A 15159-nucleotide genomic window follows, 5' to 3' on the forward strand; every position below is an offset into this window, starting at 1 on the left:
ATAAATTTATATTTAATCCTTTTTTTAATTTTATAACTCAAAGTAGGGTTGCTTCTCTCTTCATGCAAGGAGCAACCTCACCTGAAATGCCTGGGACAGCACAAAAGAATTACATGTAACCAAAAAAAACAAACCAGAGATTTTTCTGTAGCAGGCTTTTTTTTTTTTTTTCTGCTTTCCTGCTGAAATCAACAGGAAAATGAGATTAAACCTGGTATCTTGCCAGACACTCAGAGAGAAAAAAATGCAGTTATCAGAATTCTCGATTCTTTTCACCTTATAGCATAATAATAAAACAGGTATTCTTTTCTATCTAATGGATTTTCATGTACTAGTAAAAGATACTGTTGTACAGTAGTTTAAATTTTTGAACTCTTTGAGCATGTATTTCTCAGTCTTCCAGAAAGACCCTTTACTCTACCATATTAATTTTATGATATTAGCTGAGCAAAACTCTTTGCTCTGGGAAAGAATTTTGCCATTTGATATACTATGGAAATCTTTTAATGTAAATTTAAAAGCTGCCTATGCCATCTATGCATTAATTTTCCTATTTAATTCTCTATAGAAATTCTTGATATTAAATTCATGAAATATTTAATCATAGTGGTGCCTCTATTCTGCCTTAGGAAACTGGTTTTATTCAAGTGTTACTTCTGTGATGAACCAGTTCAGGAATTTTGTTTTCATCTTCTTCCACATTGTATTAATCAGAGAAAAATTATTTCCATGCTATTTGTCTAAAAAATAGTGGATACATGCATGTGTGTAGATGCATTGGATTATCATTATTCAACACACATAGTATCAAGTTTCTCCTAAACAGAGGATTTGACAATTTGTTACATTTTTACTGATACACTTTTAGAATGCTGACCTCTACAGGTGGTTCATTCTTCTTCAAGCTGTTGGTTGGCTTTGAATTACTTCAGTTTCTCGTAAAGAAAATAAAATAAATCCTTCAGAGATGTTTTTCCTTTCCAGTGAGGCTGAGAACATCCAGGGACAAAGGAAAAGCTGGTAAAAACCTTGCTAGAGCAGTTAGCTCTTATTTCCCCTTCTCTCCTCAGTGCAATGTTGTCTTCCATCCCCAATAACATTTTGGTGCTGTAACATATTTGCAATCACTAACTCCAGACAGCATTCCATCATTTAGGAGTGTTCATGGAGTTGATTTTGGGACTTGATACTTTTTTTGGTTGAAATATATGCAGTTTGTGGGAACTTGTATCATAGGGTTTTAGTTAACTCATGAACTTGTGTAGGTTATCTATTCTTTTTATGTTAGTATATTTGATGTTTTGAGGATAAAATACTTTTGCCTGTGTTTTCAGTTGCTTGATATGATTTAGATTCAGTTTGGGGCTCTCAGCTGCTGTGAGCAAGATGCTGTGATTGAGCTAATCAACCCTGTTATGAACTGGCTGTGGTCTGGAAGCTTAAGAGCCTTAAGATTGCTGCAGTTACAGACTTCTAATTTTGAATCTGTTTTAAAAGTGGCTTTGAGTGGATTTTCTTGTGTGAAAGATGTCATACATGTAATAATGACACAGTTCTCATTCTAGTCAGTATTCTTCTTAGGCCTAATGTTAAGGCTGACAGATCTTTTTAAAATACACATGTTCCCTTTTATAACTTCTGTATTTTCTGTTTAGCAGAAAATTTCTTGTGTTGTAAAAAAAAGTTGTAAACTTTGTTTAGAATTAGAGATATGGGTGTGGAGGAGATGCAATTGACTCAATAAAAAAGTGTTCAGTACAACACTAGATCAATACAGGCACCACAGCAGAATCCTCTATTACTTCTCTGTAAGTAGCATTATAGATGGCATTACTCTGGATTAAATCAAGTACAGCAAGTATAGAATTTTGATTTCAACTGTACTTCATTTCATTCTTAATGGAAAATACAATGAAGTGGCTTAGCTTCATCTGTATTTTTGTGCTCTCTTATAAATGGCTAGACTCTGATTTTACAGTGAAAGAGTTAAGAATCTATATTCAATTGGAATTCTGTAGGAATAGGGTATATTAGATTTTAAGACTTCTTGAAAACCTAATTAGTCCTCTGATGACTTAGAGGCTTCACAGGTCTTAAGAGGTTTCACCATGTGTGAAGTTCTTGTTCACTCTGAACCTTTTTTAATAAAAGCAGGTATTGATTGTTTTTCTGTGCTCTTCTTACTCTGTTATTTGTCCTCTTTTCAATGCAATGTTTCATAGGACTTTTTTAGTTTTTTTTTCTCTTGTTTGTCCCACAATACACTCAACATTAAAATAATGATTGCTCTGGGTTCTTTAGGAGAACAAAAACTAAAGAGATCTTAGAGGTTAAAGTGTATACAATGTTCTAGTTTCTTGATAATTAGTTGAGATTGTATATCTTAGGGTAAGTTCTCTTATGATGTTTAAAAATTCAACAGTAAGCTTTAAAGTGTAGAAGGAAGTGGCTTCAGATGTATTCTCTGTTTGGATTTTCTTTAAAAAGGCAAGAAATAAAACCTGAACAAAAACTTTATTCCTGAAAGTAAATTTGAGGATGCAGTTGGTAATATACACAGAGGTTATTTTAAAGGCCAAATTGCACATATACACCTGAGTGATGCTCATGTTTATTTCCTTTGTGTGACCTTTTAAATAGAAGCTTTACATGTAAAGTAAATGGAGTAGAACAGAATTGTTACTGGAGCTCTTGTACATGAATTTTTACATTTGTTTGCCATTATTCTTGCCAGGTGCCTTAAAATGTGTTTGTTTAAGTCACTGGGCTTTCATATCACTTGTGGAAATTCAGTTAAGAGCTGGTGTTGGTTTGGCTGCCAGGGAAATCCCATGTGTCTGTGGAATGGGCCCAAAAGGACACAAGTGTCGTCTTGTTTAGCCTTTCAGTTATGTGAGCATATCACATTTGTTGGAGTTCAGGTGAAGAGTGTTAAGGTATGAATTCACTTCAGTTTACAGGAATTTCTTAATTTTCTTAAAAGAATCTGGGCCAGCCTTGTCAAAGGAATAAGTTTTGCATTTTCAGTTCACGTGAACATATGCTGTGGAGCTTTATGTGATGTTTATTCTGAGTTGCCCTATTACATGTGTGAATCTTCAGATCTTCAGAATGCTCTTGTGCGTCTGGGATGGAGAGCTTATATCTTTCTTCTGAACCTTTTCCAGTAATCCTTCCCTATAAACTGGGATGTAAAGACATTTGATGCCTCATTACCCTTTCACAAAGTGTCATCTGCAAAATACTTAAATTACAGTATGCTGAAGAGTAATAATATTCTTTGTGGCTGGAATATAAGAAATTCTTTCCCAAATACATAGTCACCGTTGTCTTTTTCAAAAAGGTAGAAGCTCTGTCCTTGTTTTTGTTATTTTATATATTTAACAGAATGGGAAGAGTCTGTCTTGTGTTAAAATTATTTGATAACCCTTATAAATGGTAACATTTTTATTTTTAGTGGTTGAACAAATCTGGGCCCTTACACAAATTTCGTTGTATTGCAGTGTTGCAGTATGAACAAGTAAAGAACAAAATGAAGCAAAATCTGTAAGCTGTTGTTAGAGCCAAAAGCATCTATATAGAGAACTGGATACAGGATCTAAGACAAAGTTGCCCCCCAAAGAGGCAATATGGTTTAATTGACTTGTTTTGGCAATGCTTAAGATTCTAAAATGCAAGAGAGAAAATGGGATATCATGATTTGTAGAAGCAACTTATTTGCCACCCAAAGCTCATTTTGGCTAAATTTCAAAAGGTACTTTGAAATTTTTAAATAAAAGTTCATAGGTTTTTTTTTTTCCTTTTAATTACAGAAGAAAGAGAGGGTTTTGTAGCCATTTACTTTGAAATAATTTACTCCTCTAACTTTTGGCTAGAATTCTAGTAAGTGAACAATAAAATGTGTGTGGGAGTTTTCTGGAACTGTTGAACTTCCTGGTAACCTGTTTCTACCCTAACATGGAGTGGATTCAATATTTTAAAGATTTTAAAATGAGATTATTAGTGTTTAATGTATTTGAAACATGCATTTATTCAGTTATTTTTCTCACATACTGGCATAGCACCTACCAATGGTTGAATAAAGCCAGTAGTAGTCCCAAAGTAGACTGCAGAATTTTATGCATCACCACATAGTGATGGCTGGGTCTTTTTCTTTTACTATTTTTTGCCCCTGAAAAAATGACTGTTTTTTTTCCCCCCTTTTAATACAGCCAGTCTCAGAGGTAGTAAATGCTTCAGAGGTGATGGGCTGGCTTCCCTGGGCTGTCACACAGCCCTGACTTTGGCCATGTCTTATTCTTGTGCTCTCCATTTCCTTTCTGCCAGCGCTGGTGCTGCTCTGGCCCAGTAGTGAAATACTTGTGTGAGTAAGTCTGGCCAGAAAGCAGTGAGGGTCTGTTATTTTTATGGGTCTGTTTCTACTAGCTTGTTCCTGACTGGATTTACTGCAGGTCCCTACCAAACCCTGGTGTGGGGGAACAGGACACGGGCCGTGCTGTGGGCAGCGGGGACAGCGAAGTGTTAAGGGAAGCAGGATGGCCTCCTTTGGGTGGCAGACAGCCCTTAGCTGTTGGGAAGACAGGCTGTGTTTGCATACATAAACCTTGACTCATAAGCTGTTGTTTGGAAGTGGTTCCTGCATCAGAATCCCTTGCTGGAGTTGGGAAGTGCTGCTTGGCTCTGTGAAGGCTCCCTTTGCAGAGGGGGTTTGGTGGGGCTGGACTGACAGGTTGGCTGATGGGATGGGTCTGTTGGACACTGTGCTGGTGGGGACTTGAAGGGTTTTAGAATCCTTCCTCTCCTTATTCTTGCTCACCTGTAATATTCAAGTTATTTGTCCTATTTTTCATGTAAAATCATTCAGTCCAGTGTTGTGGCTAAATATCCCTAGAAATTAGTTCCTAAAACTAAGGTGCAATTTTTATAAGAGTGACATTAGGAGACTATTTAGTGCTTTTGTAAAAGGAGAGACTTTTAAAATATCCTGGGAGGAGGAAGTAAAGAAAAATAATTAGTTATTGATTGCTACTTGCTTTCTGACTACTTAAGTAAATGTTTTAAAGTCTTTAATACCATATTATTATTGTAAGAAGGATAATTACTAGGTAAGGGCACTTTTATCTGCAGGAAGACTGTCTACCATATTTTATTGGCTTTCAGCATTTTCTAGCTATAACCTACAGAACTGCTGTAACAGCAGACTTGGAGAAACAGCAACAGCAAATTTATTTTGTATTCAAAGTGCAACTTGTCCTCATAAAAAAAACAAAAACAAAGGCATGAGTGCACTTTACCAGGAACAGGTATGTCTATTCCGGTTGTTAGAGTATGAAGGCAATTTAAAATGGGGTTACTTGACTATAAATTCCAATTCTGACTTTTTGTGAAAGTTTTACTTCTGAAGCGTGCATGGTTTCCAAGTGCATTTTATTAAGAGTGTTTTAACTCATGTAACACTTGCTACAAGAAAATCATTGAAAACTTAGATTTCTATAAAAAGTGTGATATTTAGGATTTAAGCCAGGGAGAAATGTTATTGAACCAGACTATGGTGTATTATATGAAAAACTAGGAGAAGAAATAAAAGGAAGATCAGTGAAGTCTTCAAACAGGGGAAAAAAAGTCTTTGGTTAAGGAGTAAAGTTGGAGAAACCTCAACGTTTTCACTAGCAGATGGAGATATTTCTGGATTCACTTCCACCAGAGCCAGACTCTGTCAGATTTAGTAGTTATTTTCTAGAATAGAAAAGTAAGTGGGGTTTTTTTAGTTAGTGGGATACTACTTTAAATTATTTTCATAATAGTTGCACGTTTCTGCTAAACTAGCAAAGTGAAACGAATTTAATTACTCTTTAGCATTTAAAGACCTCAATGCTGAACACAGAGTCTTGGCTACTCTAGGAGTTGTTACTTCTGTGCTGCTGACCCTCTAACAGTGTAATTTTGTTGTTTAAGGGTAGTCGTTCCAGACTTAAAGCTCTAACAACATGGATATGCTGCCAGAAGAATGTTCAAGTGTGGATTGTCCTGAAGGGCAGCAGAAATCAGTAGATCAGCTGATACCTTTTGGTTATGAAGGGAGAAACCAGTGAATGTGGGTGTCATACAGCTTAGTTCTGCCATGAGCTGTGCTGACATGTCTTAGTTCAAGGGGAAGAACAGCCTTTCTTTTAAACAAAGGGAAAGAGTGGAAAGAAGAAAAATGTTTTTGGGGAGGGAAGGTGAACCAGACTCCCTCAGACATCTCAGTTGCTGCAGTGCTGCTGTGAATTAGTGCAAGGCCCATTAACATCAGGCCCCAGTCGTCCTTCCACCTCGTTTGTTGATGCAGGAGACTGAACTGTATCATATCAGCTTTCCAGCATTGTGGGCACACCATCATTTACTGCCACTCACACTAAAGGAGCTGTCAACACAAAGCCTGCCTGCCTCAGGAGGCAGCTAACAGCCCAGGCAGCAAGGAGCTTGATTCAGCAAATATTTGAGCAGATGTAATGATACCTGGCACATTTAAAGACAGATTGCTGTCCTTTGTCAGAGAACATAATTTTTTCTTAATTTCAGAATGAAATATAACAATGCCAGTAAAATCTCTGTCTAATAAGCTGTTGGAAGAAATATCTCATTGTTTAGAAAATAAAGGTTTCTTGGGGTGTGGTGTTTTTTTGGGTTTTTTTACACTTTTTTAAAGGTGTCTTAGGGCACTGCTAGCAGCACAGGCTGTGCCAGATCTCTGTTTGTTCAGACTGGATTCTGGCTTTGACGTTTGGAAGTAATGGAATTATTGAGAACTGTTGGTTTTGGATCTCTGCAGAAGGAGAACATCTGGCAAGAGCCTTACTGCATTCCAACTTGCTTATGGAGGGGGAAGCACTTGTTGGTACAAAATGCATACTGGAAAAAGTAGTTCTTGACACTGCAGGCTGATGCTAACTTCCATCAGCTCAAATTATCAGTCATATAAATGTGAGTAGAGATGCTTCTAGAATTTTTTTTACTAGTTTACTTTAAGCCATTTTCCCTCCATGCCTAAAATAATAGAACACATTTTGCCCTAGGCAGCATTTTTACTGAGGGAGGAAGGTGCTACCTTTCCCTTGGACAAAATGGAAGGCACTTCACTGTGCTGCAGGGCAAACAGTGGAGCCCTAATATTGCAAAAGCTCCTTTCTTGATTGAAGTTCAGGAAGTATGGAGGATTTCTTCTTGGTTCTTGGAAAAAGAGGAGAGAAGTAAGTGAGCCAGGTTATAATAAGTCAACATTGGCTATATTTATTCTATAGTTTTTTCCACATCTAACTTAAAGCTATCCTACCACAGCTCTGGCTTAGGTGAGCAGATGTGCAGTGCTTGCATTTACCCATAAAGCGTTCTTCCCTATATAAATACTGAGCAGATAAACCTAGTTTTCAGAGTTAGAGGGAGGTGTTTAATGCTGAAATTTTCATACAATAGACACTTCCCCCCAGCTATACTGAAAGAACTGTGATTTTCTCATTGCAAACTTAAGTTCACACAACCCTGATGTGTAATTTCTGTTTTGCTTAGTAATGAGAATTAATTCCTGCAGCTGACTTACATGTGCTCTTTAGGACAAGAAGTGTGAGAAATCATCATATCATTGAGGATGTGCCTGTCTAGAGGACAAATTAAAAACCTTTCAGACTTCTTTGTATTCTATGCGCTTTGTTTTATGAAAAATGTGTATTGTTTTAATGTGAGGGGCTGAGATGCAAACCTGCTGATAATAGACTTTTGATTTCAGTATTGTAGGGTTGCCAAAAATCAGATACAGAGATACTGTGTACCTTAGCAAAGTATAGGTTTTCTTCCATGTGCTTTTATGAAATGTGTTGATCTAGATCTTCTCAAGTTCAGACTCAGGCTTCTGTGATCTTGACAGTGTATCTGTGTCTTTGTTTCAGGTCCACATTGTGAATGTGGAGTTACACTGGCATTTTCTTGGTTGTACTGTATGGTACCTTTGCTGTTTTACTTAAGGCTCAAAATTGTGCCTCACTGAATTCCAAAGGTTTTGTCTGATGCTTGATTTCTCCACTGGTTCACCTTCATGAACTTGGAAAGTCAAAATGTGTGCTGTTTCTCAAAAACTTTTTTTACCCCATTCAGCTTGATATGTCACAGAGTCTCTTTCTCTTGAAAGATTTTAGTGTTAAAGTATTAATTATCTTCTAAATATCAACAAAATAACTTTAATTTGTTGCAATTGGGTTATCTTCATTGTATGTGTATAAAGACACATGGCAATCATCATCACCATGAAAGGATACTCACCTCAGGTTGGTCTTGGAATTTTTTTTCAAAAGGGTCAAAATTTCCCAGACACCTTGTGATTCAATAAATGATTAAAGACACTTCTTAACATTTTTAGACATGTTCTTAGGAAAGCTGTCTCACTTGCCGTGCTTTCTTTGCTTGTGAGAGTTAGCACCTCAGTTACACACTGTAACTCACATGAATTGTGTTCTGGTGCCTGAATTGGCAGTTTCCTGTACAATTGTGTTGTAATACACTTGGTAACAGTAGCTGTTGCCCATCAGGCTGTATTAGAATATTTTTGGCCTGGTGTGTGCAGTCTTGTGACACTGGCCTTGATTTGGTGTGCATATATAAATATATATGTGTATATATATATATTTTAAAGTGTGTGGTTATATAAAGCAGTTGAGTCATAACTGAAGTAACCACAGGAAAATTTGCCAGTAGAAAGGATTATTTTGATAGCTGGTACTGTGGGGCTGAGACTTGCATGTTGGAGCTGTTCAGCCTGATACTTCATGGCTCAGCACAGAGAGGGGAATAAGCAGCATGATTCAATTTAACAGCTGTTTATCTGTGTGTGTTTGCGTGTGAATAAAAGCTCGGGGTTGTACCTTGCTAAAGGCTTGATCTCTAAGCTGGTGTACTTTATTCACTCACATTTGTAACCAAGAAGGCTTCAAAATATGCTGTGTGGGCACACATGTAAATATTATTTGTATACAGGATAATTTATGAATATTAGAATTTTATTTTTTAAACAAATTTTAACCTTAAATTGGATCAAAGAATAATATTAAAACTTGTAATAATATAGGGAATTTGGAGGGGGGTGTGTGTGTGAAGGATAGCTTTACTCTGTAGTGCTCTGAGTACCTCAGTGGATTTATAAAAAATTCCTTTTTTTAATAGTTTAAATGCTAATTTTTATTGTTTTTGTCATTCGGTTATGCTTGAACTGTCTGAATAACTATACACAACTAACAATTTCTTGTTACATACAGTATTATAAATATGTTCTCCTCTTTGAACAGTACCTGCTGTACTTTTTCTGGCAAGATGTGTGTAACTATGTGCAGTTTTCTAGTTTAGTACAGTTTGTGTGGGAAATGCCAGTTCCAATTTTATTTTGAGCGGGTTGTATTGTATTTAAAGTGTCCAGGTCATGCCAGGTCACTTGGAGTGTTTGGTGACATGATTTAGAGTCTAGGAAGAGAATATGAGGAAAGAGAAGCAGGTCATTTCTGACATTTCTGTAAGGGCACTGCTTTTGCAGGAATTAATAACCCAGTGTTGTTCTTAGGGAATACATAGGTCTTATTGCAAGAAATGAATAGGATTATTTGTGAAATCAAGTTAAAAGTAGTAATTGCCTTTTTTTTTATATAGCAAATTGTATTTAGGTAATAGGTTGAAACAAATCTAAAACATACCTGATAGTTATACAGGAACTGCATTACCAGTACTGACTTCTGGAGCTAATAGACACTTTTAAAACAAATTCAAGCTTTTCTTCAGTTTTCCTGATGTATGGGGTTTTTTCCCCATTTTCTTCTGAATTTATATGTCTTCTGTTGCTTCAGAAAAAGTTCTTTGAGCATACACCCCGAAGTTTTATTCTGTCTGGAGACACTACAAATAATTATCTTTATAAAAGTATAGGTTTTAAACAGCTTTACATACAGGGAGAAATCAATTTGCTGACATATTAAGTTACAACTGATTTTTAATACTTGCCAGTGCCAATATTTGTCGACGTTTTGATTATTGCCCAGGTCAATTGTGTACTTGCTATACATTCCTCCAATTTGAATAATTTTGTTCTTCCGAAGTTTTGATTGTGATTACCCATTCTTTATACGGAAATTAACTTTGTACAGTGCATTTTCTGACTATTCAAATAATTTCCACAATGACTGGCATAGTGGATGTTTATTCTTTGCTGTGTCAGATAATCATGCTCTGGTAATCTCCAGGATAAATAACGTTTCAAAAATGAAAATGAATTTAATTTATCACTATTAATAATCACTGTTGATATTTCAAGCAGATATAACAAACTGATTTTTGCAAAGATTGATATTCTAATGGAAGCCAGTGTTTTATGGGTACTAATTGAGGTAACCAATGTCCCCTCAGGAGGCTTTCAGTCCCTGCAGGGCTTCCTTGCACTTTTAAATCCCTGCCATTAGAGGCTGGTAGTTAACAATCTCAACTCTCATGGTTATGAACCTGGCTGGGCAGGTGGGGAAATATATGAAAACTAATGGGTAAGCCCAGGAGAAATCTCATTTATACACTGCTCAGTGGATTAAGGGTTCAACCTGTGACACCACACAGGCTCAATACAGGGAGGACAGTGAGCAGCATTGTGCAATTTAATCAAATTATCTTGGGAAGTTTCCTGAAGTCATTGTGAAGTCCAGAGTTGGTACTAGATCACAGGCTCAAGATGGTGTTTCTGTGACATATCCATAGCTCTTCCATTCATTTTCTCTGGAGCAAAGGTACAAAAAAGGGTACTGCTCTGCTACTCCCACTGGTGCCTCTAATAACCAGTTCTGTTACTGGGGAGGAACTTTGCTTTTTGGTCTGGAGGGATGGGAGGAACTTGGTATCCGTATGCTGGAAGACAATTAGTACATTCTCCAAGAAACAGTATGCATTGAGATTTGAATTCTTTTTTTCCCTCCATGCTTGCACTTCCCCCTGTTTTTCCTTTATCATGGGAGGTGGATGGAGAGAAAGTTCTCTATTTATGTAGTTTGAAATGAAAGTAGTTTATCTTTTACCTAATTATAATGTTGCATCTGAATTTATCCCAATGGCACTTAAGTGGTTAGCCTACTGATGGGTTGCCTGCCTTTCATTCCTCTTCTCAATTTGATTAATGCTCTCAGCTTTGGATATTTTAAGCTACCACATTGTATTTATTGTCAAAGCTGCTTTTGGTTTTGAGTGTCATTCTGGTCCTCTTGTCATCCGTGTTTTCTCCCACTCCCTGACTAATAAATGTGTGGAACTTTATCTTGTCTTTATTTATCTGACTTGTGAATTTTGAAATCTTTGTTAGAATATAAATGGTTTTATTATGTAATTGAAAATACTACATCTAGTATAAGAAGAGAAATAGTTTTAATTGAAAACAACCAGAAGAGACTGAGAAGTAATCTTAAGCTACTGAAAGTTAAAATATTTGGGTATAGTATTTCCTCATCAAATATTATTACTCTTTTCATCCCCTTACTAGAAAGTCTAGACTTAAAATATGATTTTGGGTAATAATTGCAATCATACTTCGCAATAGACTTTTGCAATATATGGCCTAATGGTAAATTGATTTGTTTGTGTGTCTGACATGCAAAACACAATCAGCGCTGTTATGGTTGGTGCTGTAGGTTTCTTTGTAATTGATTTCAGATGTTGAATCTTATCTGAAGGAATATCATTACTCTGAAACAAAATTGGATAAAGAAGCTATAAAAGATAGAAACTCATACCTTGAGTACCTAGTTTAACAATCCACAATGTGATTTTTTTTGTCAAATCATTTATTTGATCAACATCATAGCAGATGGTAACCCTATCAAGTATATTATCGTGTTTACACGAACATTAGAGCCTGTGCCTCTTGAAATAAGTTTTAAATATAGTCTTCTTTGTCTTATGCCAGCAAGAACAACCTTCATTTCAGTTTGATTGTAAGATCCAATTTTTTTTTTATTAGGTGAATGTTTGGATCTGTTTCTTCAGAATGAACACATATGTTGAAATAATGAGGCAACAGGTTTCTTCAGGTTTTCTTCTAGAATAGCTTGAAATGCTCACAGCAGCATCATAAAAGTGATGTTTAAACAGCAAGGGCTGTTTAAAGTCCGGTGCCTAAGGCCAGGAAGCGTCCTCATGACTTGGCCGTGTGTCCCCGGGGAGTGAGGAACACGTGGCCTTTCCTGTGGGCTGGCCCAGCGCTGGGTTTGGGCTGTGCTCCGTGTGCTCCTGGCCAGGCTCAGCAGTGGCCTGGCTGCGACAGCAGCAGAGAGTGCCGTGGAGGTGCCCTGGGAGCCAGCCCAGCCCCACACTGCCAGCTGAACCCGCTGGAACAAGCATCACACTTACAGAATGACTCCCTAATTAAACTGCAGCATATGTGCTGTGGAAGTAGTCAATTTTGACTGAGAACTATGAAATCATGAGTCATTTCAATTGCTTTCCATCCTCAATGCCGAGTAAAGAAAAGGAAGTGGGGTTAGAACCTTGTGTCTGTGTTACTGGACCTTTATATCAACACAGTTCGATTTCCTTCTCTTTTGCTTTACCTGTGGAGGCTGAGATGCTGCAGCTTTGCCCTGCATGTTTTACAGTGCTCTGCTGACTGTCACAACTCTCCTGTGCCCTTTAACATCCATGATGAATTAATGGATTCTGGAATCAGTCTCTGCATTTCCTTGTGGAGGGGTTATACAAAGGTGATGATCCCCCTAGTTCCTCTGTTCTCTTCTGCGTTTCCCAGGAAAATGCTAGAACTCTTTTCATTTCACTTTTGCTTTGAGTTGAATTACACTTAATTGAATTTATTACCACGGGTGACTCTCATGTTCTTTCTTACCAAGTGTTCCCCACTTCAGGGATTTTACATTTGAAAATGAATCTGATGGTCCTGGCTCAGTCATGTAGAGTTACTTTTGGCTGTGTTCAGGTATGCATTGTTTTTTGTGCGCATCCGGCTAGAAATGGTCTGGGTCTTTGTCTCATCCAGCGTTTGGGTGGTTTTAATCTGTCATCCATGGAAAACATATTAGCGTACAAAGCAGAACAGATTCCTTGAGCACCATGGTAGGCACACATCTGATTTCCTGGCTGAGTATTATTGCTGGCTTCCTGGGGCAGCACTTGTTTGGTGTCTTATGCTGATGGAGACCAAGGGCAGCAGGGGTATCATTACAAATCAAATCCAGATGTCAGGCGGCAGTAAGTCAGAGTGCTGGTGTTCTATGTGCAATATATGATTTCTTTTTTCTTCTAGCCTTCACGGAGCATCTAACATGTGAAAGCATCTTCCTTGAGTGAAACTTTTCTGTAAGACATAGGTCTACATGTCTTACACATGTAGGTTACGCCTGTTTGGGTCTTGTAAGAATAAAAATTGCTGCACGAAAAAGAGGAAAAAGACACCTGGCAGGAAGACGGAAGTTTACTGTTCTAGCTAACTGTACTGGGCTTTTTTAGAAAAAAAGAATTATGGGAAGTAGTCAGAAAGTAGTTTTCTTCACTATCCAAAACAGTTGCACTTTGATTTGGAGCAGTTTCTTTAAACAATTTATTTACATAATTCAAATGATAGAATTAAAATACTAGAATTTTTAGCTGTACATGTGCTGATTAAGCAGAACCATAACATAAGTCCTTATGTCCCACTGACTCAAATTTTTAAATCAGTAGCATGTTTTACTGATTAGGGGTCATGAATCTGAGTGCTCTATGCATAACCATTATCTAGTGACATATTTCCTGAAATGGGTTGATATAACCTACTGTATCTTAAACTTTCCCAAGGACTTTGTCTTGCAGTAGGATATTTTTCTTTTCTCCCCCCACATATCTCTCTTTGGAAACTAAGGCAATGGAAGACTTGTTATGATAATGACTGGATTACTCGCACTGTTGTCTCTGGCAGAAAAGAGTCAATTGTGCCAAAAGATTACTTTTGCCTTTGTCAGTGCCAGCCACGACTCTTTACTCAGCTCCTGGACCAGTTACAATGAAACAACAACAATACTGTCAGCTGCAAAATGCAGTAAACTTCCCCAAACTGCTGGCTCAATATAGTGGTAGTTTTGCATTTTCAAAGAGCATTCTTCAACCTTAAGGATCTTTCCTGCAGTACACAAAAAAGTGTCTGTAGTTTTTGAGTGATTTATTGTCCTTTCAGTTTAGCCTTCCTTTTTGCAGGCTGTCTTTGTCAAAGCATTATTTTGTAGCTTCATAAAACACGTTTCTTAAGGAAATAATGATTAGAATAGTAATAGTCCACAGGTAGTTATTTACAGTATTAGCTTACATTCAATTTTGCAGTATGGCCAGTCTGAGAAATATACATGAAAATTTTGTAGTTGCAGTATAAAGTTAGGGTTTAGAGATGATTGTATGGAGTAGCTTGCACTCTACTCTTATTTATAAATTGGGATACTTGGTTCTTATTTATAAATTATGATATTATAAAACTTCATAAATAATTATAGTATATATTACATAAAGAACTTATGCTTTACATCAAAGCTCTTTATGAGAAAAGTTCATGTGACAGGGAAGTAATGAACCGCATTTTGTAGGCCAGAGTGCTCTGAAGCGTGAAGTTTAGGATGGAAATGTTTCACATGTGACAAAAAATGTCTTGTGAAGCAGATAATCAGGAACCTAATTGTTAGAATAGTATCAGCCTTATCCTGTATGGAGGAGTTTGCTATAGGAATTGAAGTGCTTATGCAATTAGCTGTTTGGGAATGTGGTTTGACCAATGAAATTTGGATAGAAATTGGATAATATGTGTAATATATATTCTGATACATGTTTAAAGATCTCCCTATCTTTTCCTTCCCCTTTCTCTTGTGAGCTGTAACCTGAATTTGCATAAAAGGAACTGATTCTAAAAGAACCGTTACAGAGTGTAAAAAATATTAGTGTTTTAATAGGGGAGAGACCATGATTCTCTGTGGGTTTTTTAAGCCATTGAAATATAACCAATGTCTGGCCTTTTTTCCCCATTACGCTAAAATATCTTGCGTGTCACGTAAAGGCCAAGTAGGGGAAATAATTTTGCACATTTTACAATGCTTAAGCAAGACCCAAGAGCAAAGAGTAGATAACAAGTATGTATTTCAC

General features: G+C 36.9%; 1 protein-coding gene across 7 annotated transcripts in view; it reads left to right on the top strand.

Moving 5' to 3' along the window:
• Positions 1-15159, top strand: part of TCF12 (transcription factor 12) — a 159846-nt gene that overhangs the window by 26260 nt on the left and 118427 nt on the right. The window lies entirely within an intron of this gene.

Source organism: Sylvia atricapilla, chromosome 13 (genome assembly GCF_009819655.1).
Source record: "Sylvia atricapilla isolate bSylAtr1 chromosome 13, bSylAtr1.pri, whole genome shotgun sequence".
Taxonomy (NCBI): domain Eukaryota; kingdom Metazoa; phylum Chordata; class Aves; order Passeriformes; family Sylviidae; genus Sylvia; species Sylvia atricapilla.